Below are 25,494 nucleotides of genomic sequence, written 5' to 3'. Positions count from 1 at the left end.
GTGGAACCCCTCCTGGCTTTTCCCTGTGAGGCACCCACTCCTGGGCAACCCCCAGGGTGAAGCCAGGCATCCAAGCGCTGTCAGGGCCGTTGTGGAGATTAAGCAAGCTATTGCCCAGAGTTACAGAGTGGGACCCATTAATTAGATTAGGCACCGAGGCGAGAATTATCTGGCCCAAGGGAATTGAGCCCAAGACCCGCCGAGGGGTGAATTGAACCCTGGTACCGGGCCAGATCTCTGCATCAGGGTCTGACCTCTAACCTTTGTGCCACACTTCTCCACCTGTACCACACTGTTGTGGTTCGGGTTGGTAAGACAGCAAAATTGGCTACCAGTAATGATATTACTGGCTCACTCATTTTCACCATATGTATCGGCTAAGATCATAAATTGGGACTAAATTGCTAGACCAAATATTTCCCCTTTTCAGGGGCCCAATATTTTCCATTTAGCAGACGGTCAGATCTTCTGATTTCATATTTATTAAGGAGACACGGTGCATGGGTTACTTCCTAACAGCATTGTTTGTTCCAGGTGTCATTCACATTTTGGATCAGCCCCACATTACACAGATTCTGTGCTGCAACTGTCGGTCATGACTTATGGGTATTGCTCGTGTACTGTTTTAGGAATCAGTTAGGCGAAGGAGTCCTTCTCCGGAGACAATTCCATGGCACTGGCAATGTGTGGTGCCACCAGATAGGGTCATGGTGATGGTGCGTGGAGGGAGCTGCACTAGTAACAAGATTCTTCATCAGCTCAACAAACCTGAGCAGTACAAGGACACATACGACAACATGCTATCTGTACTCAGAGTCACTTACAAGGTAGTGCAGTGCCATGATGTACGAGCCTTCTGCAGTTGAGCAAACTTTTATATGCTCACGTGATATGCTGTGTCCAGTGGGAACCCTAATTGCACTTCAGAAAACATTTGTTCTGTGTCCATCTGCAATAGCCACAGCTCAAGAAATGTCTGCTCAAAATATGATGCCAAGGGGCATAATAGGTGTCACACCATGCTGTTCTATGGTAAAAACAACCTCACTTAACACTCTGCTTGGAACATTTAAACAGCATGCACCTAATAACAATAATGTCCAAAGTAATAATGCACTAAGAATTAAAAACCCTCAGAATAGCATTTCTATGGAATGTGACAACATTCCTTAGAATCCTGTCCCCAGACGTTACCCACAGATCACTAGCTCATGGTATTTTGCCTCAGAATATTTCGTGTAGGGTATAACCCTCATCCGGGCTATGTGCAGACAACTGTATGACAATGTTTCCAGCATACATCTCAGTAGATAAGTATTGCTATTTGAAGGCATTTCCAGTAATACTGAAGGCTTGACTATTATGAGAAAATGTTATATCTTTGGTTTGCCTGTGTCAGCTCAGTCTTTGCCTGGTGAGCATATGATGTGACATTCTTCACTTCCTTTAAAATAGTGTGAAACCTCTGTAGTTGAAATGTGAATCAGCCACACTCAGAACAATGACCGTTCGTAAGCTCCTTTTATTGGAATGAGCAGAAACCGACGGCCATTACCCCGAATCGGAAAACTGTTTCAGCTCTACTGATGGGCGCTGCTGAAGGCCACTCTGTGCTCCACATTCAACTTTTGCCTCAAATTGGTTCACACTGCTCGCTGACCTGAACCAGGAAATATAGTGTGACTTTTCTCTTATTTGATCGTACTGCAATTTTTTTCACATTTCTTTCTCCCCGTGCTTCTTCTTTTATGTTTCTACACCCTCCCTTTGTTGTTTGAAATTCTTGACTGGTTTGTTTATGTTGCTTGACCCCCATTCTGAACCTCCGAGGGGCCGCTCCGTGCGCTTCCATTGATCCGCTTTGCCCTGATCTTAAGCACCTGAACTACTGAGAGGCCTTTCCTTTCTTTAGTTCATTGCAGCGTTGACTGCTGGGCCCTCTCCCTAATTGCGTTACATTGTGCGCAGCCTGGTGTCATTCTCATAGAAATATACATAACGACTCCTATCAGTGGGTCAGATGAAGGGCCTGCCCACACTCTACCTACTTCTCTTCCTCCCATTTAGCCTCCTGCCCTACTAACTACCCTAACTCGCCCTCAGTGCCCTCTCCCATAACCCCAAAACCGCTAACAGAGCTGTATTTAATATACTCATAATCTATGAATAAAAATCACCTGAACTGGGTTGATCAACCTTCATTACTGAAACCTGGCTCAGATGCGATCCATTTCCCATACTTCACAAGGCATTTAAACCCACAAAGGGAATCCTTGACTCAAGAAGACTGGACAAGAATCAGCAGTTGTTTTTGAGCACTTTCGAATATGAATATTTTTTTGTCAGGTGCTTACTTACCAACCCTTTACATACTTGTAGGAAGTTGGCTCTGTATGTACTGTTTCAAAGTAAGAAATAGCATGCACAGGGTCCAAGGGTTCTAGAGGTAAGATAGTGGCGAAAAGAGATAATTCTAATGCTCTATTTTGTGGTAGTGTGGTCGAGCAGTAGGCTTATCAGAGGGTAGTGTTCAGCATTTGTTGTACACACACAGGCAATAAATGAGGAACACACACTCAAAGACAATTCCAGGCCAATAGGTTTTTGTACAGAAAAATATATTTTCTTAGTTTATTTTAAGAACCACAGGTTCAAGATTTACAAGTAATACTTCAAATGAAAGGTATTTCACCTAGGTAACTTAGGAACTTTGAATCAGCAAAATAGCATGCACAGTTTTCACAAAAATGGCAATAAGCTATTTTAAAACTAGACAGAGGGGGTGATTCCGACCCTGGCGGTCATGGACCGCCAGGGCCGGGGTTGGAGGATGCACCGCCAACAGGCTGGCGGTGCATCAAGGGCAATTCTGACCGCGGCAGTAAAGCCGCGGTCAGAAAAGGGAAACCGGCGGTTTCCCGCCGGTTTTCTTCTGCCCCTGTAAATCCTCCATGGCGGCGCCATGGGGATTCCGACCCCCTTCCCGCCAGCCTGGTTCTGGCGGTTTTCACCGCCAGAACCAGGCTGGCGGGAACGGGTGTCGTGGGGCCCCTGGGGGCCCCTGCAGTGCCCATGCCAATGGCATGGGCACTGCAGGGGCCCCCTAACAGGGCCCCACATTGATTTTCAGTGTCTGCCTAGCAGACACTGAAAATCGCGACGGGTGCAACTGCACCCGTCGCACACCAGCAACTCCGCCGGCTCCATTCGGAGCCGGATTCCTCGTTGCTGGTGCTTTCCCGCTGGGCGGGCGGGCGGCCTTTTGGCGGTCGCCCGCCAGCCCAGCGGGAAAGTCAGAATGACCGCCGCGGTCTTTTGACCGCGATACGGTCTTCTGGCGGTTCCCGCCAGGCGGGCGGCTTCCGCTGCCGGCGGGGGTCAGAATGACCCCCACAGTGCTATTTTCAACAGTTCCTGGGGGAGGTAAGTGTTTGTTAGTTTTGCAGGTAAGTAAACCACCTACAGGGTTCAAAGTTGGGTCCAAGGTAGCCCACCGTTGGGGGTTCAGGGCAACCCCAAGGTTACCACACCAGCAGCTCCGGGCCGGTCAGGTGCAGAGGTCAAAGTGGTGCCCAAAAAGCATAGGCTTCAATGGAGAAGGAGGTGCCCCGGTTCCAGTCTGCCAGCAGGTAGGTACCTGCGTCTTCGGAGGGCAGAGCAGGGGGGTTTTGTAGGGCACCGGGGGGGACACAAGTCAGCACAAAAAGTACACCCTCAGCGGCACGGGGCGGCCGGGTGCAGAGTGCCAACCGGCGTCGGGTTTGCAATAGGTTTCAATGGGAGACCCAGGGGTCTCTTCAGCAAAGCAGGCAGGCAAGGGGGGGCTCCTCGGGGTAGCCACCACCTGGGCAAGGGAGAGGGCCACCTGGGGGTCACTTCTGCACTGGAGGTCGGATCCTTCAGGTCCTGGGGGCTGCGGGTGCAGTGTCTTTACCAGGCGTCGGGTTCTTAGAAGCAGGCAGTCGCGGTCAGGGGGAGCTTCTAGATTCTCTCTGCAGGTGTCGCTGGGGGGTTCAGAGGGGTCAACTCTGGCTACTCACAGGGTCGCAGTCGCCGGGGAGTCCTCCCTGTAGTGTTGTTTCTCCGCAGGTCGAGCCGGGGGCATCGGGTGCAGAGTGCAAAGTCTCACACTTCCGGCGGGAAACGTCCTTTTAAAGTTGTTTTTTTGTTGCAAAGTTTTCTTCTTTGGAGTAGAGCCACTGTCCTCAGGAGTTCTTGGTCCTTTTAGATGCAGGGTAGTCCTCTGAAGCTTCAGAGGTCGCTGGACCCTGTGGAGCGCGTCGCTGTGGCAGTTTTTCTTGAAGTGGGGAGACCGGCCGGTAGGGCTGGGGCCAAAGCAGTTGGTGTCTCCGTCTTCTCTGTAGGGCTTTCAGGTCAGCAGTCCTTCTTCGCCTTCAGGTTGCAGGAATCTATCTTGCTAGGTTCTGGGAGCCCCTAAATACTCAATTTAGGGGTGTGTTTAGGTCTGGGGGGTTAGTAGCCAATGGCTACTAGCCCTGAGGGTGGCTACACCCTCTTTGTGCCTCCTCCATCCCTAATCATATTGGGGGAATCTTCCATCTGCAAGATGGAGGATTTCTAAAAGTCACAGTCACCTCAGCTCAGGACATCTTGGGGGCTGTCCTGACTGGCCAGTGACTCCTCCTTGTTTTTCTCATTATCTCCTCCGGCCTTTCTGCCAAAAGTGGGGCCGTGGCCGGAGGGGGCGGGCATCTCCACTAGTTGGAGTACCCTGGGGTGCTGTAACAAAGGGGGTGAGCCTTTGAGGCTCACCGCCAGGCGTTACAGTTCCTGCAGGGGGAGGTGAGAAGCACCTCCACCCAGTACAGGCTTTGTTACTAGCCACAGAGTGACAAAGGCACTCTCCCCATGTGGCCAGCAACATGTCAGGCAAAACTAGTCAGTCCACACTGGAAGTCGGGTATGTTTTCAGGCGGCATCTCTAAGGTGCCCTCTGGGGTGTATTTCACAATAAAATGTACACTGGCATCAGTGTGCATTAATTGTGCTGAGAAGTTTGATACCAAACTTCCCAGTTTTCAGTGTAGCCATTATGTTGCTGTGGAGTTTGTGTATGACAGACTCGCAGACCATATACTCTTATGGCTACCCTGCACTTACAATGTCTAAGGTTTTGTTTAGACACTGTAGGGGCATAGTGCTCATGCATCTATGCCCCCACCTATGGTATAGTGCACCCTACCTTAGGGCTGTAAGGCCTGCTAGAGGGGTGACTTATCTATGCCATAGGCAGTGTGAGGTTGGCATGGCACCCTGAGGGGAGTGCAATGTCGACTTAGTCATTTTCTCCCCACCAGCACACACAAGGTGGCAAGCAGTGTGCCTGTGCTGAGTGTGGGGTCCCCAGGGTGGCATAAGACATGCTGCAGCCCTTCGAGACCTTCCCTGGCATCAGGGCCCTTGGTACCAGGGGTACCAGTTACAAGGAACCTTTCCCAAGAGAGTCTTCATTTTCTAAGTGGAAGAACCTGGAAAGGCCATCTGAATTGGCATGGGCAGTCCCAGGTCTGTGTTCCACTATAAAGTCCATTCCCTGTAGGGAGATGGACCACCTCAACAGTTTTGGATTTTCACCTTTCATTTGCATTAGCCATCTGAGAGGTCTGTGGTCAGTTTAAACTACAAAGTGAGTACCAAAGAGGTATGGTCTCAGCTTCTTCAGGGACCAAACCACAGCAAAGGCCTCCCTCTCAATGGCATTCCAACGCTGCTCCCTGGGGAGTAACCTCCTGCTAATGAAAGCAACAGGCTGGTCAAGGCCTTCATCATTTGTTTGGGACAAAACTACCCATATCCCATGTTCAGAGGCATCAGTCTGCACAATGAACTGCTTGGAGTAATCTGGAGCTTTTAGAACTGGTGCTGTGCACATAGCTTGTTTCAGGATGTCAAAGGCCTGTTGGCATTCTATAGTCCAGTTTACCTTCTTGGGCATTTTGTTGGAGGTAAGTTCTGTGAGGGGTGTCACTATTAATCCATATCCCTTCACAAACCTCCTGTAGTACCGAGTCAAGCCAAGGAATGCCCTGACTTGAGTCTGGGTTTTTGGAGCTGCCCAGTCCAGAATAGTCTGGATCTTGGGCTGGAGTGGCTGAACGTGGCCTCCACCTACAAGGTGTCCCAAGTAAACCACAGTTTCCTGCCCTATCTGACATTTGGATGCCTTGATAGAGAGGCCTGCTGCTTGGAGGTCCTTCAAAACCTTCTTCAGGTGGACCAGGTGATCCTGCCAGCTGGAGATAAAGACAGCAATATTGTCAAGATAAGCTGCACTTAAGGACTCTAAGCCAGCAAGGACTTGATTCACCAACCTTTGGAAGGTGGCAGGGGCATTCTTTAAACCAAAGGGTATAACAGTGAACTGATAGTGCCCATCAGGTGTGGAGAATGCCGTCTTTTCCTTTGCTCCTGGTGCCATTTTGATTTGCCAGTACCCTGCTGTCAAGTCAAAGGTACTTAAGTATCTGGCAGCACCTAGCTTATCAATCAATGCATCTGCCCTTGGAATGGGATGGACATCTGTCTTGGTGACGGAATAGAGTCCTCTGTAGTCCACACAAAACCTCATCTCTCTCTTTCCATCTTTGGTGTGAAGTTTGGGGACTAAGACCACTGGGCTAGCCCAGGGGCTGTCAGAGTGCTCAATGACTCCCAATTCCAGCATCTTGTGGACTTCCACTTTGATGCTTTCCTTAACTTGGTCAGACTGTCTGAAAATTTAGTTTTTGACAGGCATGCTGTCTCCTGTGTCCACATCATGGGTACACAGGTGTGTCTGACCAGGGGTTAGGGAAAAGAGCTCAGCAAACTGTTGTAAGACCTTCCTACAGTCAGATTGCTGTTGGCCAGAGAGGGTGTCTGAATAGATCACTCCATCAACTGAGCCATCTTTAGGGTCTGTGGAGAGGAGATCAGGGAGAGGTTCACTCTCAGCTTCCTGGTCCTCATCTTTTACCATCAACAGATTCACATCTGCCCTGTCATGAAAGAGTTTGAGGCGGTTCACATGGATCGTCCTTTTGGGGGTCCTGCTAGTGTCTAGGTCTACCAGGTAGGTGATCTGACTCTTTCTCTCTAGCACTGGGTAAGGGCCACTCCATCTGTCCTGAAGTGTCCTGGGAGCCACGGGCTCCAGAACCCAGACTTTCTTCCCCAGCTGAAACTCAACCATAGCAGCCTTTTGGTCATATCACATCTTCTGGAGTTGTTGGCTGGCCTCAAGGTTTTTGCTTGCCTTTTCCGTGTACTCTGACATCCTGGAATGTAGGCCTAGTACATAGTCCACTATATCTTGTTTAGGCTCATGAAGAGGTCTCTCCCAGCCTTCTTTTACAAGAGCTAGTGGTCCCCTGACAGGATGGCCAAACAGAAGTTCAAAGGGGGAAAACCCTACTCCCTTCTGAGGCACCTCTCTGTAGGCGAAAGCAGACATGGCAAGAGGACATCCCATCTCCTTTTGAGCTTTTCAGGGAGCCCCATGATCATGCCTTTCAATGTCTTGTTAAAGCTTTCTACAAGACCATTGGTTTGTGGATGGTATGGTGTGGTGAATTTGTAAGTCACCCCACACTCATTTCACATATGTTTCAGGTATGCTGACATGAAGTTGATACCCCTGTCAGACACCACCTCCTTAGGAAATCCCACACTGGTAAAAATACCAATGAGTGCTTTAGCTACTGCAGGGGCAGTAGTGGACCTAAGGGGAATTGCTTCAGGGTACCTAGTGGCATGATCCACTACCACTAGGATATACTGGTTCCCTGAGGCTGTGGGAGGTTCAAGTGGACCCACTATGTCCACACCCACTCTTTCAAAGGGGACCCCGACCACTGGAAGTGGAATGAGGGGGGCCTTTGGGTGTCCACCTGTCTTACCACTGGCTTGACAGGTGGCACAGGAGACACAAAACTCCTTCACCTTCTGGGACATGTTGGACCAATAGAAATGGTTAACTAACCTTTCCCAAGTCGTGGTTTGTCCCAAATGCCCAGCAAGTGGAATATCATGAGCTAAGGTTAGAATGAACTCCCTAAACTCCTGAGGCACTACCACTCTCCTAGTGGCACCAGGTTTGGGACCTCTTGTCTCAGTGTAGAGGAGTCCATCTTCCCAATAGACTCTATGTGTTCCAAAAATCTTTCCTTTGATCTCTTCAGCAGCTTGCTGCCTAGGGCCTTCAAGAGAGGGACAGGTTTCTTGCCCCTTACACAACTGCTCCCTTGTGGGTCCCCCGGGCCTAAGAGTTCAACCTGATACGGTTCCAACTCCATGGGCTCAGTTCCCTCAGAGGGCAGAACTTCTTCCTGGGAAGAGAGGTTCTCTTTCTCCTGTTGTGTGGAAGCTGGTTCCCCAGTCTTCTTTCCGTTTTTCCTGGAGGGTTGGGCCCTTTTTCCAGGCTCCAACACCACTTTTTCACCCTGAGCCTTGCACTGTGCCCTTGTCTTGACACACACCAGTTCAGGGATACCCAGCATGGCTGCATGGGTTTTGAGTTCCACCTCGGCCCATGCTGAGGACTCCAGGTCATTTCCAAGCAAACAGTCTAAAGGGATATTTGAGGAGACCACCACCTGTTTCAGGCCATTGACCCCTCCCCACTCTAAAGTTACCATAGCCATGGGATGTACTTTAGTCTGATTGTCAGCGTTGGTGACTGGATAAGTTTGTCCAGCCAGGTATTGACCAGGGGAAACCAGTTTCTCTGTCACCATGGTGACACTGGCACCTGTATCCCTCAGGCCTTCTACACTTGTCCCATTAATTAAGAGTTGCTGCCTGTATTTTTGCATATTAGGGGGCCAGGCAGCCAGTGTGGCTAGGTCCACCCCACCCTCAGAGACTAATGTAGCTTCAGTGTGAACCCTGATTTGCTCTGGGCACACTGTTGATCCCACCTGGAGACTGGCTATTCCAGTGTTAGCTGGAGTAGAGTTTGAAGTGGAACCTTTCTTGGGACAGGCCTTGTCTCCATTTTGGTGTCCCTGCTGATTACAGCTACGACACCAGGTCTTTTTGGGATCAAAGTTTTTACCCTTGTACCCAAAATTGGATTGTGAAGAGGCTTTGGACCCTCACTCCTGAGCAGGTTTTTGGGGCCCTGTAGAAGACTCTTTACTTTTTCCCTTGGATGTCTCAACACTCTTCTTCTGGGGAGTCTTTATGACCCCTTTCTTTTGGTCACCCCCTGTGGAAGTCTTGGTCACCCTAGTCTTGACCAATGGTCCGCCTTCTTTCCCAATTCTTGGGGAGAAATTGGTCCTAGGTCTACCAGATGCTGATGCAGTTTATCATTGAAACAATTACTTAACAGGTGTTCTTTCACAAATACATTGTACAGCCCATCATAATCATTTACACCACTGCCATGAATCCAACGATCCAGTGTTTTAACTGAGTAGTCAACAAAATCAACCCAGGTCTGGCTCGAGGATTTTTGAACCCCCTGAACCCAATCCTGTACTCCTCAGATGAGAATCCAAAGCCCTCAATCAGGGTAGCCTTCATGAGGTCATAGGATTCTGCATCTTTTCCAGAGAGTGTGAGGAGTCTATCCCTACACTTTCCAGTGAACATTTCCCAAAGGAGAGCACCCCAGTGAGATCTGTTTACTTTTCTGGTTGCACAAGCCCTCTCAAAAGCTGTGAACCATTTGGTGATATCATCACCATTTTCATATTTAGTTCCAATCCCTTTAGGGATTTTCAACATGTCACGAGAACCTCTGACCCTATTTATGTTGCTGCCACCATTGATGGGACCTAAGCCCATCTTTTGTCTTTCCCTTTCTATGGCTAGGATCTGTCTTTCCAAAGCCAATCTTTTGGCCAACCTGGCTAGCAGGAGGTCATCTTCATTGAGGCTGCCCCCAATGCTTGCAGAGCTGTTGGACTCTCCTGTGAGAGAAGCAACATCTCTGAATATCACTTGTGGAGACAGGGTTTTGGAAACCCTGGGCTCCCTATCTAGGACTGGAGGTGGGAAATCCTCCACGTCACTAGCTTCCCCCTCTGGGAAGGTATCATCAGAGGGGTTATTTTTAGCAAACTCTGCCAAGACCTCCTGGAGCTTTACTTTGGTAGGGTTTGAACCAATCTTTATCTTTTTGATTTTGCAGAGAGACCTTAACTCTGACATCCTAAGATGCAGGTAAGGGGTGAGGTTGAGTTCCATCACTATCTCTTCTGCAGCAGACATTATATTTCTAAAAGTTGGAATACTTTTTAAGAATCTAAAACTATCTCTAGAACTTAATTCAAACTTTTACAAAACTTTTAAACTCTAAAAGAAATGCTAACAGGGACTAACACAAGGCCCTAGCAGGACTTTTAAAAATTTAGAAAAATAGCTCGAATTTCAAAAATCAGTTTCTAATGACAATTTTTGGAATTTAGTCGTGTGATCAGGTATTGGCTAAGTAGTCCAGCAAATGCAAAGTCTTGTACCCCACCACTGATCCACCAAAGTAGGAAGTTGGCTCTGTATGTACTATTTCAAAGTAAGAAATAGCATGCACAGAGTCCAAGGGTTCCCCTTAGAGGTAAGATAGTGGCAAAAAGAGATAATTCTAATGCTCTATTTTGTGGTAGTGTGGTCGAGCAGTAGGCTTATCAGAGGGTAGTGTTAAGCATTTGTTGTACACACACAGGCAATAAATAAGGAACACACACTCAAAGACAATTCCAGGCCAATAGGTTTTTGTATAGAAAAATATCTTTTCTTAGTTTATTTTAAGAACCACAGGTTCAAGATTTACAAGTAATACTTCAAATGAAAGGTATTTCACCTAGGTAACTTAGGAACTTTGAATCAGCAAAATAGCATGTACAGTTTTCACAAAAATGGCAATAAGTTATTTTAAAACTAGACACACTGCAATTTTCAACAGTTCCTGGGGGAGGTAAGTGTTTGTTAGTTTTGCAGGTAAGTAAACCACCTACAGGGTTCAAAGTTGGGTCCAAGGTAGTCCACCGTTGGGGGTTCAGGGCAACCCCAAGGTTACCATACCAGTAGCTCCGGGCCGGTCAGGTGCAGAGGTCAAAGTGGTGCCCAAAACGCATAGGCTTCAATGGAGAAGGGGGTGCCCCGGTTCCAGTCTGCCAGCAGGTAGGTACCCGCGTCTTCGGAGGGCAGACCAGGGGGGTTTTGTAGGGCACCGAGGGGGACACAAGTCAGCACAAAAAGTACACCCTCAGCGGCACGGGGCAGCCGGGTGCAGAGTGCGAACCGGCGTCGGGTTTGCAATAGGTTTCAATGGGAGACCCACGGGTCGCTGGGGAGTCCTCCCTGTAGTGTTGTTTCTCCGCAGGTCAAGCCGGGGGCGTTGGGTGCAGAGTGCAAAGTCTTACGCTTCCGGCGGGAAACGTGGAGTCCTTTTAAAGTTGTTTCTTTGTTGCAAAGTTGTTTCTTCTTTGGAGCAGAGCCGCTGTCCTCGGGAGTTCTTGGTCCTTTTAGATGCAGGGTAGTCCTCTGAGGCTTCAGAGGTTGCTGGACCCTGTGGAGTGCGTCACTGTTGCAGTTTTTCTTGAAGTGGGGAGACAGGCCAGTAGGGCTGGGGCCAAAGCAGTTGGTGTCTCCGTCTTCTCTGCAGGGCTTTCAGGTCAGCAGTCCTTCTTCATCTTCAGGTTGCAGGAATCTATCTTGCTAGGTTCTGGGAGCCCCTAAATACTCAATTTAGAAGGGTGTTTAGGTCTGGGGGTTAGTAGCCAATGGCTACTAGCCCTGAGGGTGGCTACACCCTCTTTGTGCCTCCTCCCTGAGGGGAGGGGGGCACATCCCTAATCCTATTGGGGGAATCCTCCATCTGCAAGATGGAGGATTTCTAAAAGTCAGAGTCACCTCAGCTCAGAACACCTTAGGGGCTGTCCTGACTGGCCAGTGACTCCTCCTTGTTTTTCTCATTATCTCCTCCAGCCTTGCCTCCAAAAGCGGGGCCGTTGCCGGAGGGGGCGGGCATCTCCACTAGCTGGAGTGCCCTGGGGCGCTGTAACAAAGGGGGTGAGCCTTTGAGGCTCACCGCCAGGTGTTACTGTTCCTGCAGGGGGAGGTGAGAAGCACCTCCACCCAGTACAGTCTTTGTTACTAGCAACAGAGTGACAAAGGCACTCTCCCCATGTGGCCAGCAACATGTCTGGTGTGTGGCAGGCTGGCAAAACTAGTCAGTCCACACTGGAAGTCGGGTATGTTTTCAGGCGGCATCTCTAAGGTGCCCTCTGGGGTGTATTTCACAATAAAATGTACACTGGCATCAGTGTGCATTTATTGTGCTGAGAAGTTTGATACCAAACTTCCCAGTTTTCAGTGTAGCCATTATGGTGCTGTGGAGTTCGTGTATGACAGACTCCCAGACCATATACTCTTATGGCTACCCTGCACTTACAATGTCTAAGGTTTTGTTTAGACACTGTAGGGGCATAGTGCTCATGCACCTATGCCCCCACCTATGGTATAGTACACCCTGCCTTAGGGCTGTAAGGCCTGCTAGAGGGGTGACTTATCTATGCCATAGGCAGTGTGAGGTTGGCATGGCACCCTGAGGGGAGTGCCATGTCGACTTAGTCATTTTCTCCCCACCAGCACACACAAGCTGGCAAGTAGTGTGTCTGTGCTGAGTGAGGGGTCCCCAGGGTAGCATAAGATATGCTACAGCCCTTAGAGACCTTCCCTGGCATCAGGGCCCTTGGTACCAGGGGTACCAGTTACAAGGGACTTACCTGGATGCCAGGGTGTGCCAATTGTGGAAACAAAGGTACAGGTTAGGGAAAGAACACTGGTGCTGGGGCCTGGTTAGCAGGCCTCAGCACTCTTTCAAATCATAACTTAGCATCAGCAAAGGCAAAAAGTCAGGGGGTAACCATGCCAAGGAGGCATTTCCTTACAATGCTCATTCCTCATGAGTTAAAGGATTCCATCAAATCTCTGAACATTTGCAGATGCCTTCCCCAACACTACCACAGACATCATCAAAATGCATTTGAGACTCATTAAACATTTGCTCTCAACTTGTTTCAAGTGGTCTCTGGACTGACATAATCCTACCATTGATGCAACTGTCCTCCTAAAATGACACATTACAGTGATGGAGTATCACCAGTTACCTAGAGCCAACACATCATCGCTTTCTATGTCAACACTATTACAAAACACTATTACAAAATTGAAGATTGACACAACCTTCTACACACAAACTCTACCTCATTTGCATTCAACTCTCACCTTGACACTTCCTTGTCACTCAATAATATAACAGAAGTAAAGCTGTTTGATCACTTGCCACCAAAGGCTCTAACACACTGATACCACTCTAGGCCTTCTCAAACTTAAAACACCAACTAAAACCCCCTTGTCTGAAGAATAATGCAACGACATACAAAACCTTTAAACATCAGAGGAAGACAACCCAAAGACAAAATGCTCTTCCAAAGTCACACAAATACACAAAGTCACCCAGAGGATCTAAAAAGTGGTCATCAAAAAAGCAAACAGATACTGCTTCTGTCGGATCTCCAAAGCAAAATGTACATCCAAAGAACTGCAAAGAACCCTCTTTGAATTCTGTAACCTGGAATGCACCTCTACAAAGATCCCTTACTTGCAAGCTATTGCAGACCATCTCATCACAAGAGCTAAGAACTGGAACACTGTCTCTAGAAGCAAGTCACCCTATAACCCTACCCCTCAGACAAACAACCAGCCATATCCCCCTCCAAGCAACGCCCTATCAACCAAGTCAAGGACCCACCCAAGCCCAGCAGCTTTTTGACTCCCTATTGAACCCTTGTCCACCTCGACCTTCCAAAGACATTCTATTGGCAACCAGCATCATCAGCACCTTGGCAAGAACCATCACAAACTCTCAAACATTTTCTCCAAACACCTCAATACCTCCCACATCAAACCAATCGTAAAGCAGAAGACCCTTGATCCAGGGGACCCTGTCAGCTATCAACCAATATCCAGTCGCTCTACCTGGGCAAATTATTGAAAGAGTTGCCTACACTCAGGTCTCCATGTTCCTGGAAGAAAATAACCCATTCTCTGACCACCAAACTGTATTCCATCCTGGCAGAGTAACCACATCTGCTGTGATTTCCATCTTGTGGTGATATGAAAACCACAGTCTACAGACATAGAGTTGTCACACCATTATTTCTAGACATGCCCGCCTCCCTTGATACAGTACAGCACCAGCACCCTGCCTTATTACAATAACTGGAGAATCTTGGCATTCCTCCAATCCTCTTCAAAGCCATCCTCAAGTAATCACAGCCCTCATCAATTCATTGTATTTGATCTATGGAGCCACTTTGTGACACACAGATTATTCTCAAGTTGGATAACCAAAGAGATCCAGATGCCTCTGGCCTTTACGACTGTCTTTGAGTAATGAACCAATTAATGTCAAACAACCATCTGAATCTCAACTTAATCTCTCCTGCTGAAATTGGGAGATATATTGCCTACAGTCATCTGGTCCTCTCAACAATGTCTACAGTAGTAAGAACGTGGGAATGATCATGGACTCCCACCTTTCACTTGTTCCTCAAGTGACCCAAATTATCTGACGTGCCTTCTTCAGCAAAACACCAGCGCATTTTGTTGCACTTAGGTTCGGATCGCCGTAAACCTGGTTCTTTTGTGCTTGGATAAGGCAAATGGACATTCCTTAGAAAAGCCACTCTCCCTACATACTACAAGAAATACAATAAGTAGCAAGGCAGCTAATATACCTATGCCTATATGACCACATCACTGCAGTCGTGTGAGCATGTAACTGGTGAACTATATCCAAACACTCTTCAGTCATTGCACTCTTTAATGCCCTCAGGCCTATCAATAGCATAACACCATCTTTTTTCCAAGTGAGACCTTGATGACACACAGAATAGAACCCCTGGCTCTAGATTGGCATCCCAGCTATCTCACATTCAAAAAGATGCACATCAAATAGAAAAGCTCCTTCCCTGTTCATGCAACAAACTCTGACATTGCCTCGCTGCAATCATAAGAAATATTCAAGAACAACTGGAATTCAGGAGGGCAATAAAGATGTGACTGTTCCTCGATTGATGATACCCTTATATCTGGGGCACTATACCATCGTCGATAGAAGTGAGACTTAAGGGATGCATCCAGAATAGGCCCCTGTACTCTAGACTACCATCCCAGTAGACTATATCACCTTCAAGAAGGTATGCATCTAACGAGAACCTCCCTTCTCTGTTCAGATAGCAAACTCTGAAACTCTCTATATAAGAAACATCGAGAAACAACTGGAATTCAGGAAGGCAAATACCATAAAACAATGGCAGACAATCTCCTTCCCACGAAGTAGACTTAGTAACCATTACAAAGTGGGTTGGTATCAGTTTATGCAAATTCCCTCAATCGCCTACTACACTGAGCACATAAATGCAGCTACAAGATAGCCCCAAAGCGACCTTTGAAGGCAAAATGTAACCATTCTTTTCTGACCAAGCACACATTTACCCGAGTAGCGCCACCAAAAGGTGCTTTGAGGCGTCGTCAAGGCTATGAGGTGCTATATAAAACAACTACTATTCAAACATAATGCGGCATTTTGAGAATGAGGAGGGCTTTGGAGGTATGGTGCTTCCATTCCTCTTTCTAGCTCGTACCAACAAGCACATCCCTGTGCACCTCCCCAAGTGTAGTATAGCCCTGCACCCCCATGTGTAATGTGTGAGACCTTTAGCCACTCCTGGATTTCTGCCAACAACACTGAGTGCTAAGAGTTTTAAGCCCATTCATTTTAATAATAAAAGCACAACTAAACCTAAATGCCCGAGAATGCAAAGTGCTGTATGCTAAAAAGCCGTGAAAGGATGAAAGAAAAAAAAGACTTACACATGACACAGGACACTTGAGAGCTATACCGCAGACTGCAGATTAAAGAGCTATGAAAAAAATCATTACTGTTACATACATGCCAACATTTTATAAGTGGAAAGTGGGATGTTTTGAAAAAAAAATCGGAAGAATACATCTGCGGCATGACAAACACTAAATCAGAGGTGATTTCAGGCAGGAGACAGGTAAAATAAAGCCACTTTTTGCTTCAACAATCGGGAGCCTTCCGCCTGAATCGGGTCTGTGGGTATGTATGCTGTTATTACTCATTTACTTTTTTTCTTGTGCATACTGTCATATGGAATCTCATGCTAAAAGGGCTGGGGAAAATGGGAAATAAAAACAAGATCGATATGAACTATGTCACAGTCCAAAAGTTTCACATAACTACATAAGTGGTGCACAGCTCCACTCGCTGAGTTCTCCTCCAGGCAGAGGGAGCAGCCTGAAAGCCGAGCGGCTACAACCCATGCTCCAACCTATGCCGGGGGGGGGGGTGTACAAGGAGAGCTTTCCCTGGGTGAGTGGTTCTGCTAATTTCTGCCTGCCCGCCACCAGAGCCCTACAGAACAGTACCGCCCCCTCAGCAGGAGCGGCAGCAGCAGCGGGCCCCTCTGCAGACCCCTGAGGAAGCGGTCCGATTGCGGGTGCTGCTTGTGGGGGGCAAAGGGGCATGGGGAGCATATGAGCTTCCCTTTCCTCCTCAACTCGAGAGGGGGCACTACCACCACCACAGGCACAAGAACTCACCTCCCTCCTCAACTGGGGAGTGGCCGGAGGTGTAGACACAACATGGCGCGGGGAGCCATCAGCTACAGTCTGTGCCGGTGTTGAGAGGCATAAACCATAAGCCGCAAACTGCCAGCAGGATCCCCGGCATCAGCAAGAGGCAGGTGAGCTGCAAGCGGGGATGGAGTCGTTTCAAGGTTGTGGGCCCCATTGCCCCTGATTGCCTATCAGGCAGACCTTGCCGCGAACCCCTGCTCTTGTAGACTGGCTTTGGCCCACATCGCGCCCTCCTGGGGTTGCTCACAGCCCGTGGGGGTGGGGGGGCTGTGCAGGACTGGGCAGGAGCGACAACTGGGGCCCCTGTTGTCCCCTGGTCCCAGCCCCATGAGCCCTAAGCGGCCTGTAGAGGCACAGCCACAATGTAGTGTGTGGCAGGGTGCCTTTTCAGTGATAGGCAGCAGCAAGCAGCAGGGATGTCGTAGGACGGAGCACAGACAAACCACGGACACAACGTCACGCTACCAAGGAACAGAAAGTGGTAAGGGGTAGCCCTGCTAACTCGGTTGAGCGTTAGCACCGGAACCACCATACTATTCTACCACAGTCCACCATAGGCCAGTAGAAATCACAGAATAGCAGACGCCTTGGCAAGCCTGCCTACCGGTCTCTACACCTGCTTACCAGCCTCTACACCTGCTTGCCCCTCAATAACGTAAGGAACTAAAGTGCCACAACATTTACAATTGAAGCAGGTTCTGCAAGCTAGCAGTTGGAGAGCACCATGGGACAAGCTATCAGCATCTAAAAGACTCAGTGAGCACCTCCACTGCTTACCCGCCGTCCCTCAGCCAGCCGAAAACTGAAGGCCCCCCCTTGAACAGACCACTCCACTCTAAGCTAAACAGACTGACCAACCAGGAAATGAGCATGAGGTCAGGTAAAGCACAAAGCAACATCACCAATCAACCCGTAAAACAAGCAAAGAGGAAAAGGAAAAGAGAGCTGGCTCTGGATGAAGCAGTACAAAAAGGAGAGCGAGTAGCAATCTGAACCACCTCCCCTCGTGCAGGAGGCAGAGCCTAACAAACGGAACGGGCAGGGGCGCTGAGCAAAATTCCAGCATGGAAGAAACGAACTGGGAAGAGCCGGACTTCTGGAAAACTGGGACCTCTCTAGACGGGGCACCAGGCTCCGCTGCTTCCACTGCTTCGCTCATTCATCGTAAGATAACTGACTACTTCACTGCTGTAAGAACCCATGCCGCCGGAAGAAGGATTGAATTGCCAGCTCCAATCCAACCAAACTTAGGGGAGGGCACATCACCCATCCACGAATTGCAAAATCAAGGAAGCGCCGAAAAGAAAGCCAGAGTGAATCCACCTGTCTCCCTTCCCCTATCTCCAACAGTAGTGGTTATGAGAAAGCAGTCTATGAAAGTAGACGCACTGAGCACAGCCCAGGAAGCTGAGGTAGCCTCTACTCCCACAACAGGAGCCACCCATATTCTCGGGCAAGAGAAAATCTTAAGGAACAACCACTCAGCTCCCACCAAGTACCACCGGACATCCAGCCCAGCTAAGCTACCCATTCTGGACTCAGAGATGGTAGCAATCACAGAAAACCTAGAACAAGACTCCCAGCAATGTGGCCTATTTTGTCAAAGCCCCAAACTCCACTCCTTTCCAATGTACGACTGTGAAAGCGAGGAACAGGAGCGCTGGGATTCAGAACCTTTTTTTCCAAGCAGAACATCAAAGGTAGAAACAGCGATAGCCTTGCAGAATGATCCCAATAAAGCAAACACAATTGGAGGAGCATCAAGCTGCGAACAAGAGTCCAACTCACAGGCACAACCCCCGGCGGTAAGCAGAGCAGATGAAATGTGGGCTGCAATCCTGAACTCAATGCAAGCAACATTTGTCATGCTGCAATTCCACTCAAATAAAATGGACATCAAAGTAGACTTGTTAAGCACAATGGCAGTATTTGTTTCCGGTATTGACAGCAAGCTGGGGAAATGAAATGCCTTGATAACAAGGGAGCAAGCTAAACTTTCTAATGACTTTACTATCTGCTCCTGCAAGGAGGTGGTAGATAAAATATCTCAACTTCCACAAATCCTTGAAGGAATACCAAAAGAAATCTGCACCACCCCAAAGGAGGAACACACATATATCAACCCGCTCACTACTATGCTAACATCCGTACCGCCTGCGCAGAAATAAGAGGAGATGTTCTACTCCCCGATAATGCCCGCTTCGTCGACTATAAGTGAGAAAGAATTGTGGCTGAAAGTCACACTTCAGCAAGCCTCAGTATGGAATCCTTGGAGAATCATTTTCTGTTACGAGCCACCAACAAGCCCGGGAACACTGAGAAACCCATAACCCGGTTTTAACAAAAAGAGAACGAAAACGAGCAAGAAAAGGAAGGAAGTCCGCACAATCCCACCAACTAACTATTATAAAAGCCACCAAAATCGCCCCAAAAGAACCAAGCAAGGACCACCACACGCCACAAAGTGGAAGTTATACCAGAGACATCACTGTCCACGCAAGTACAAGTACCAACATAACAGCAGACATAAAAACCCTCCCTGATCCAGCAGATACCGCTCAGTCAACAAGGTCTCCTTCGAGGCTACCCGCTGTAGTTGGCAAATATACGGACAAAAGAACAAGCCCCCAAAGGGGTCAGCAGAGTATAAAGCTAAAATCTACTATGTCTGGGTAGCTTAGCCAACTATCACAGGTTAATTTAAGCAGCAGGAGAAACAAACTTGGTACTAGACAGTGTGAAGGTGGCTACGTGGAACAAAACAGGCATGCAGAGCAAAACCAGTTCTCTCAAACAGGTATGAATACTTACAAACCTATCCACCTGCTGCTTTGGATTCCGGAATTCACCTCAAGGTCCCCCACTGATGGTCTTAATTGCTCCACTATTTTAAGACTCATCAAAGAACTTCCCGACCTACAGTATGCAGCCTTGGATGACCTTGCTGCAATAAAATGTATTCAAGCAAGAGGCAACCAACATACGAACCCAACATTTACTATATTTTCAGTACTGGACATCCCCAAACAGATTATGGAGAGGAAGGACCTATTAAAAGCCTGGGGTATTGAGGTGGTCATCTACAAAGGAGAGTGATATCCAACCCCGCTACTAGGCTCACAACACCTGGAAAATCATAAAGGCACGTGGTCTGTTTTGCAAGGAACACACGCTGCCATCCATCACAGCAGAGTCACTGAAGAAATGTCTAGCGAGAGGAGACCATCCAAGACCTCGTTGAGAGTTCAAATATGGAAAGAAGAAGGGAGGAAAAGAGTGATTTTAGGTCAGCGACTGCATCCTGAAAGGGAATGGGCAGCGACGGCATCACCCCTAGGACTGATGGGTAACAGCTGAATAGTTAAAGAACAACCCTCACAAGGCATATTAAACATCTGTTCGTGGAACATTGGTGGGCTGCGGGCAAAGTTGGCGGACCCTGCAGTAACAATTTTTGTTTGTTTATTTGATATTGTACTCCTACAGGAATCCTGGGCAATGTAATCAATACCGGTAATAGGATTCATGGAATATCTCAGTCCACCCACAAAAGCCAACAGGTCTGGCAGGTCAAAGGGGGGACTAACAATCTATGTCAGCACGAGCATCTTAGTAACGATCTCAGAGCACAAGGAGGAAGACCTACCCTTTCAACTAGCCAGGCTGGACGGATAGGGAAAAATATACAGGAACCACTGATCTTGGTCAATATTTATATTAATCCAAAAAATAAAACAATTGAAGCATACAAGTTACTAAACCAACTGATAAGGATAAAAAGCACAGTACAATCGGCATACTGGCTAATTTAGGATGATTTCAATCTCTACCTATTTCACAACCCCGGTGAGGATCATATACAAACAGTGGCAAGGGTGCCCAGCCAAACCCTCCCAATAAAAACCAGGAAAGACAAGTTAGGGGATAGTTTTATACGCACCTGTAAATCGGTAGGCCTCTTTGTGCTAAATGGGCGGAAGTCGCCCGACATCCCTCCGGCATGGACAAGATCCTCCGGGAAAACGGTCTCCCACCTAGACTACACATTGGTGTCTCCCACTCTGTACACGTTAGTGAGTGACTTCAGCATTATGGACAGCGCGGAAAGTGATCACAAGCCAGAGGCAATTGGGATTCGCTCATCACCATATAAGCCAGAGGAAGCGGTAGCCCTGGACGGGGTGATTGGCACCGAAAATCTAAAGAGACTCAAATGGTCCTCGGACACTACTGACAGCCAAGCAGAAGAGGCGCTACGAAAGCTAGAATCAATGGCCACAAGCGGGGCAAAATTGACAACGGTCTGGGAAAACTTTGCCACCGATCCTATAAACAAAGACCCTTCAGGAAACTCAAGAAAGGGAGCACAATTGAATTGTGCCCAACGTTCACACCTACTGCAGCCAGTGCGCAGAAGGAAAGCAGCTGTAGATAAACTACTAAGGCAACTGCGTAAATTCCCAGACAATTACCAGAGCAAAGTAAACTGCTTAAAAGGGAACTATGGACCTTTACAAAACCCCAGCAGGAGACGCTTTTGGCCAAACTACATTTTGCGTCCAAAACATCTGACTCTAAAAATATTTGGAAAATCATTAATACAATGGACAAGGGTCCAAAGGCTGCTAATAGTGCAAACATAACCGAGGATGCATGGATATCCCACCTAAAGTCCCATCTAAAAAAGTTGCCCACGGAAGAAGGAAAACGAACCCAGGGGTGCATTAATATCTGGGAACCCGATGCCCCAGAAGTTTTGAAGTTCACAGCATCAGAATTGATAAAAATCATCGGGAAGTCGCGAACTGACTGTGCACCCAGCCCTAACGGTTTACTGCAAGCATTATTTGAACAGGAAATGGAAAGATGGGTCAATTTCCTGGCTGCAAAATTTAATCATGTGCTCACAACAGGTATTGTCCCGGCAATCTGGAGAGGCTCCATAACCCACCCCATTTATAAGGGTGGGAACGCGGCTTCCCCAAGCAATTACAGATTAATCGGTCTCTTAGAAGTTGACCTCAAGTATTTCTCATCTTGTGTGCTAAAACACTTAGAGTCCTGGATTGCAGATAAAAACATTCTGCCCTTAAATCAAAGTGGCTTCACCAAGTACCAAGGAAAGCTAACAAACCTTATGGCACTGGGACTGATCACCAACAGAGCAAGTCAACTAGGACTCCCACCTATTTGTGCTTTGTTGACTTTAAACCTGCTTTTGATTGTGTCCCCTGTGGCAAACTGTGGGCCAAACTACAACTTTGGGGGTTACCACCCACTATTTAAAATGCCATTGAAATGATTTACTCCAATACATGGGTGAAGGTTAAATTGGGGGGGAGGCTCTCACCTATCTAGGGCAGTTAAAACAACAGTTGGTGTTAAACAAGGCTGTGTATTGGCCCCAACAGTCTTTAATTTGTACATAGCATATCTTTCTGCCAAGTTAAACAATCAATCATTCCATTTTCCCTCCCTGGGTGGCCGACAACTATCTAATATGTTATACGCAGATGACCTATTACTAATTAGTAACACCAGAATCGGCATGCAAAAACTGCTAAACAAATTAGAAGAGTATGCAAGAACAAACAAATTAGAAATCAACCATAATAAATCTAAAATGATCAATCTAAATCGCAGACCCACTAGCCAGCGTAAATGGTACTTGAACGGAAAGACCCTAGAGGAATTAAGCTCATACAGATACCTAGGAGTCATGGTCGATGCCGGATGTAATTATGCGCTACAAAAAGAAGCAATAAAAAATAAGGTGCAAGCACTTGCTCACGCCTTTGGCAAGCTATCAAACTCAATCTGTGGTCATGCTCTGAAGCCATTGACAGCCATAATGAGAGCAAAATTATTGTCAACCCTCACCTATGGGACTGAAATGATGAGGGGGATGGAGGTAGCTCTCCTGGATAAGCTTTTGATAAAGACATATAAGCGTGTTTTTCGGTTACCTAGGCATGCTTCCCCAGCCCAGGTCAGACTGGAATTTATGCTGGTCAAGCAGTCGCTAGCCCACCCTGCAGCATATATCAAATGTTGTTACAAACTGGGCCGCGCCCCAAATGGGTCATTAGCTAATCTAGTCTTGCAGGAAATTATCTTAAAAAGAGGAAATAGCAATTACATAAGGTATGTGGAAAAGAGTTAAAGCCTTTTGAACTTCGGTGGGGAATGGGACCAGTTGCTTCCTACCCCGGCTTCTAACAAAGCAGTGAATAAATCAAGCAAATTTCACAGCTGGCTAGAAGATAGGGAGGTTCTCGCTAAAAGGTTGCATGGTTGGTTGATTCTTAACTCATATGAAACGTTTAAAGATTCACCACTTATGGCTGCCCCTTACTCACGGAAAATCAAGCAACGCTTTCTTAGGCTCAGGCTGGGTGAAGTTCCAACGCTAGACTTCATGCCAAAATGGAAGAAGGGACCGCGAGTAGGCACCCACGAGTGCCATCTATGTCATCTGGCAGAAGAAAACTTGGTGCATGTGGTCTGCATTTGCCCAGCTTTGGCTGTTGAAAGAAGACGTTTACTGAAAAAAGAACTGAATGGCTTAGGGACCAGATCCTGTAGACAAGCACCAACCGAAGCATTCAATCCACTAAATACCATATTGAATATTAGGCTGGTTCAATTTTTGGAAACTTTTCCGTCAAAATTTCCTCTCCCAAACCAACACAGTGATAGGGAGGGTGAAAATGGTAACAAAATCATTCGACCCAGTTTGAACACCTCAAAGAATGGAAGGTTCTTAGGCAATATCGCAGGGTACACAGCCAGCACGGTAACAAAGTCTTGCACCAACAATCGGAATTAAGCAGGGGCAAACCAAATCTGTAGAATGTATTATATTATTTTTATCTCAGAACCTTTATTGTAGCATAAATGTCTTATTGTACCAATATTGTTGTGTTAAATTTTATGTTGAAGGAATATATATATTTTTTAATGGTTTTAATTAACTAATAAAATAAACTCTCTCCACATATGTGTATATTTGTCTTTAACTAGTGGACTCAACAAAAAGGGACTCACAACAAAGACATCAGAACTAAAATGTTGTTCACAGTATTTCACTCAGAAAATAATTAAAAGACGTAGCATAGCGTAATATAGTCTAAATGTGCTGCTTACTTTAGGATTAGTGCAAGCTACTGCTCCAACCCTTCCGAAGTTTTAACTAGTTGGGGATCGTTTTAAAAGTGAAACAGTAATACACACTTGAGAACCACAGACACAGACTTTAGAGGCGCTGAGAAAGCAATGCGTCGGGAGCACACGAATAACTTTATACAGTATGCTTAAGTGCATACAGCTCTTTCATAGCATGACAAGGACTGTGAGGTTAAGAAACAGATTGAGCACTTTTGCTCATTAGCTTCCTGTCTTACCTGCTTAGTGTTTCAGATATTGGTTCCGCTCTCTTTACAAGCAATGAGTCCGTTCAATAGTGCACAATGAAGCACTTCGAGATCTGCGCACTCCGCATTAATGCTTTCAATTTCCTTCCCAGTGTTTCAATGACGCCGTTGCCTTAGTAACCAGGAAGGTGAGGGATTGGCTATAGCTCACAGAATCCGCAATAAAGTCGCCTCAGATTGGACGAGGTAATTCCAAGCGAGCCCCAGAAAGAAAACACAGCTGACAAAATGAATATGTATTTTTATTTTTCGGGACTCCAGTCTCTAAAGTTAGAATGTTTCCGTGTCGCTAGGTAGGTCTGAGCCCCGTCTTTTTTGTTGCTCAGAAAATGAGCTAACCTACTTTGAAGCTCCGTCTACTTGTTCCGTAAACAGAAGAACGTTTTATTTTTCTAAATTAGTGCATTTATCTTGTTTTACATGAGAGCGAACCCTAACTAACAAGCAACCACATGAAGGAAAGGCAGGCGGCGCCTTGTTGCTCTTTATTGGCACCTAATTTCAAGGCATAATGAACACCTCCCAGTTCTGGGCTGTAAACTTACAAATAGCTGCTGTTCAGGACGCATTATTTTGGCGCCTTGCAGTCCACGGAATGAAATAGGGTGGCAGTCTTTTGGGGTGACCAGACTGCCGGGACAGTCTGTATTTTCATCCTTCTGGCATTTTTTTGGTAACTGTTCTGCATGTTCTGGTTTTTAGGTCTAGCATTACCAAAGACCTTTTGATTTTACTAAAATTGTGTGTATAATGTAATTACGTAAAGGGACTGTCAGTCACCGCTCTTCATCTATTTGCCAGCTCTTATGTCATTCACATTTTTCTTCCACCCACTACAGCATAGGTCATGAGCCAGTGGGTTAGCCTACTTCAGCCACTGGTTAACTTCACTTTGAATTACTGCATTTAGCCATTTCACTAGGAGCACATCCCCACACAAGGTAGTCCCCTTAGTTTTTTTGTTTTTACTTTTTCTTATTACTTAGTGTTGCCTTCTTTGTCCGTCTGATGTCATAGCAGGGCACTTTATAACAGGTGACCGCATAGCTGCCAAGCTTTCAGATTGCTTATATGTGACATTTCAATGGTTTCAGTATTCCTATGAGTGACACTGCACTGCCAAATGTGTGACTCCTATAGTGACACTTTATCACCAGTAAAACAAAAGTGCATGTTAAGACATAAATATCAGAAATTGCAAACGGGGAGCTCTAAAACATCCGAAACAGCTGCAAAACTCCCTGAAATGGAAGGTTACTCACCTGGAGACCCTTTCTAAGAAGATCATTGCATATTCACAGTGCTTTCATTAACAGACTTGGACTTAGTAGCACTATGGTTACAGGAGTCACTATTCCCCACTGCGCCAAGAAGGGTTCAAATA

General features: G+C 47.1%; 1 protein-coding gene across 1 annotated transcript in view; it reads right to left on the bottom strand.

The window, feature by feature from the left end:
* EFCAB6 (EF-hand calcium binding domain 6) overlaps positions 1-24,226 on the bottom strand; it is a 469,029-nt gene extending 444,803 nt beyond the window's left edge. The window contains exon 1 of the mRNA XM_069228294.1: positions 24,081-24,226. The gene's annotated coding sequence lies outside the window, so the exon portion shown is untranslated. The remainder of the gene's footprint in view (positions 1-24,080) is intronic.
* Positions 24,227-25,494: the final 1,268 nt, after the last annotated feature.

Source organism: Pleurodeles waltl, chromosome 4_1 (assembly GCF_031143425.1).
Source record: "Pleurodeles waltl isolate 20211129_DDA chromosome 4_1, aPleWal1.hap1.20221129, whole genome shotgun sequence".
Taxonomy (NCBI): Eukaryota; Metazoa; Chordata; class Amphibia; order Caudata; family Salamandridae; genus Pleurodeles; species Pleurodeles waltl.
The sequence above is the reverse complement of the archived record's forward strand: the minus strand, read 5'-3'. Positions and strand labels throughout refer to the sequence as shown.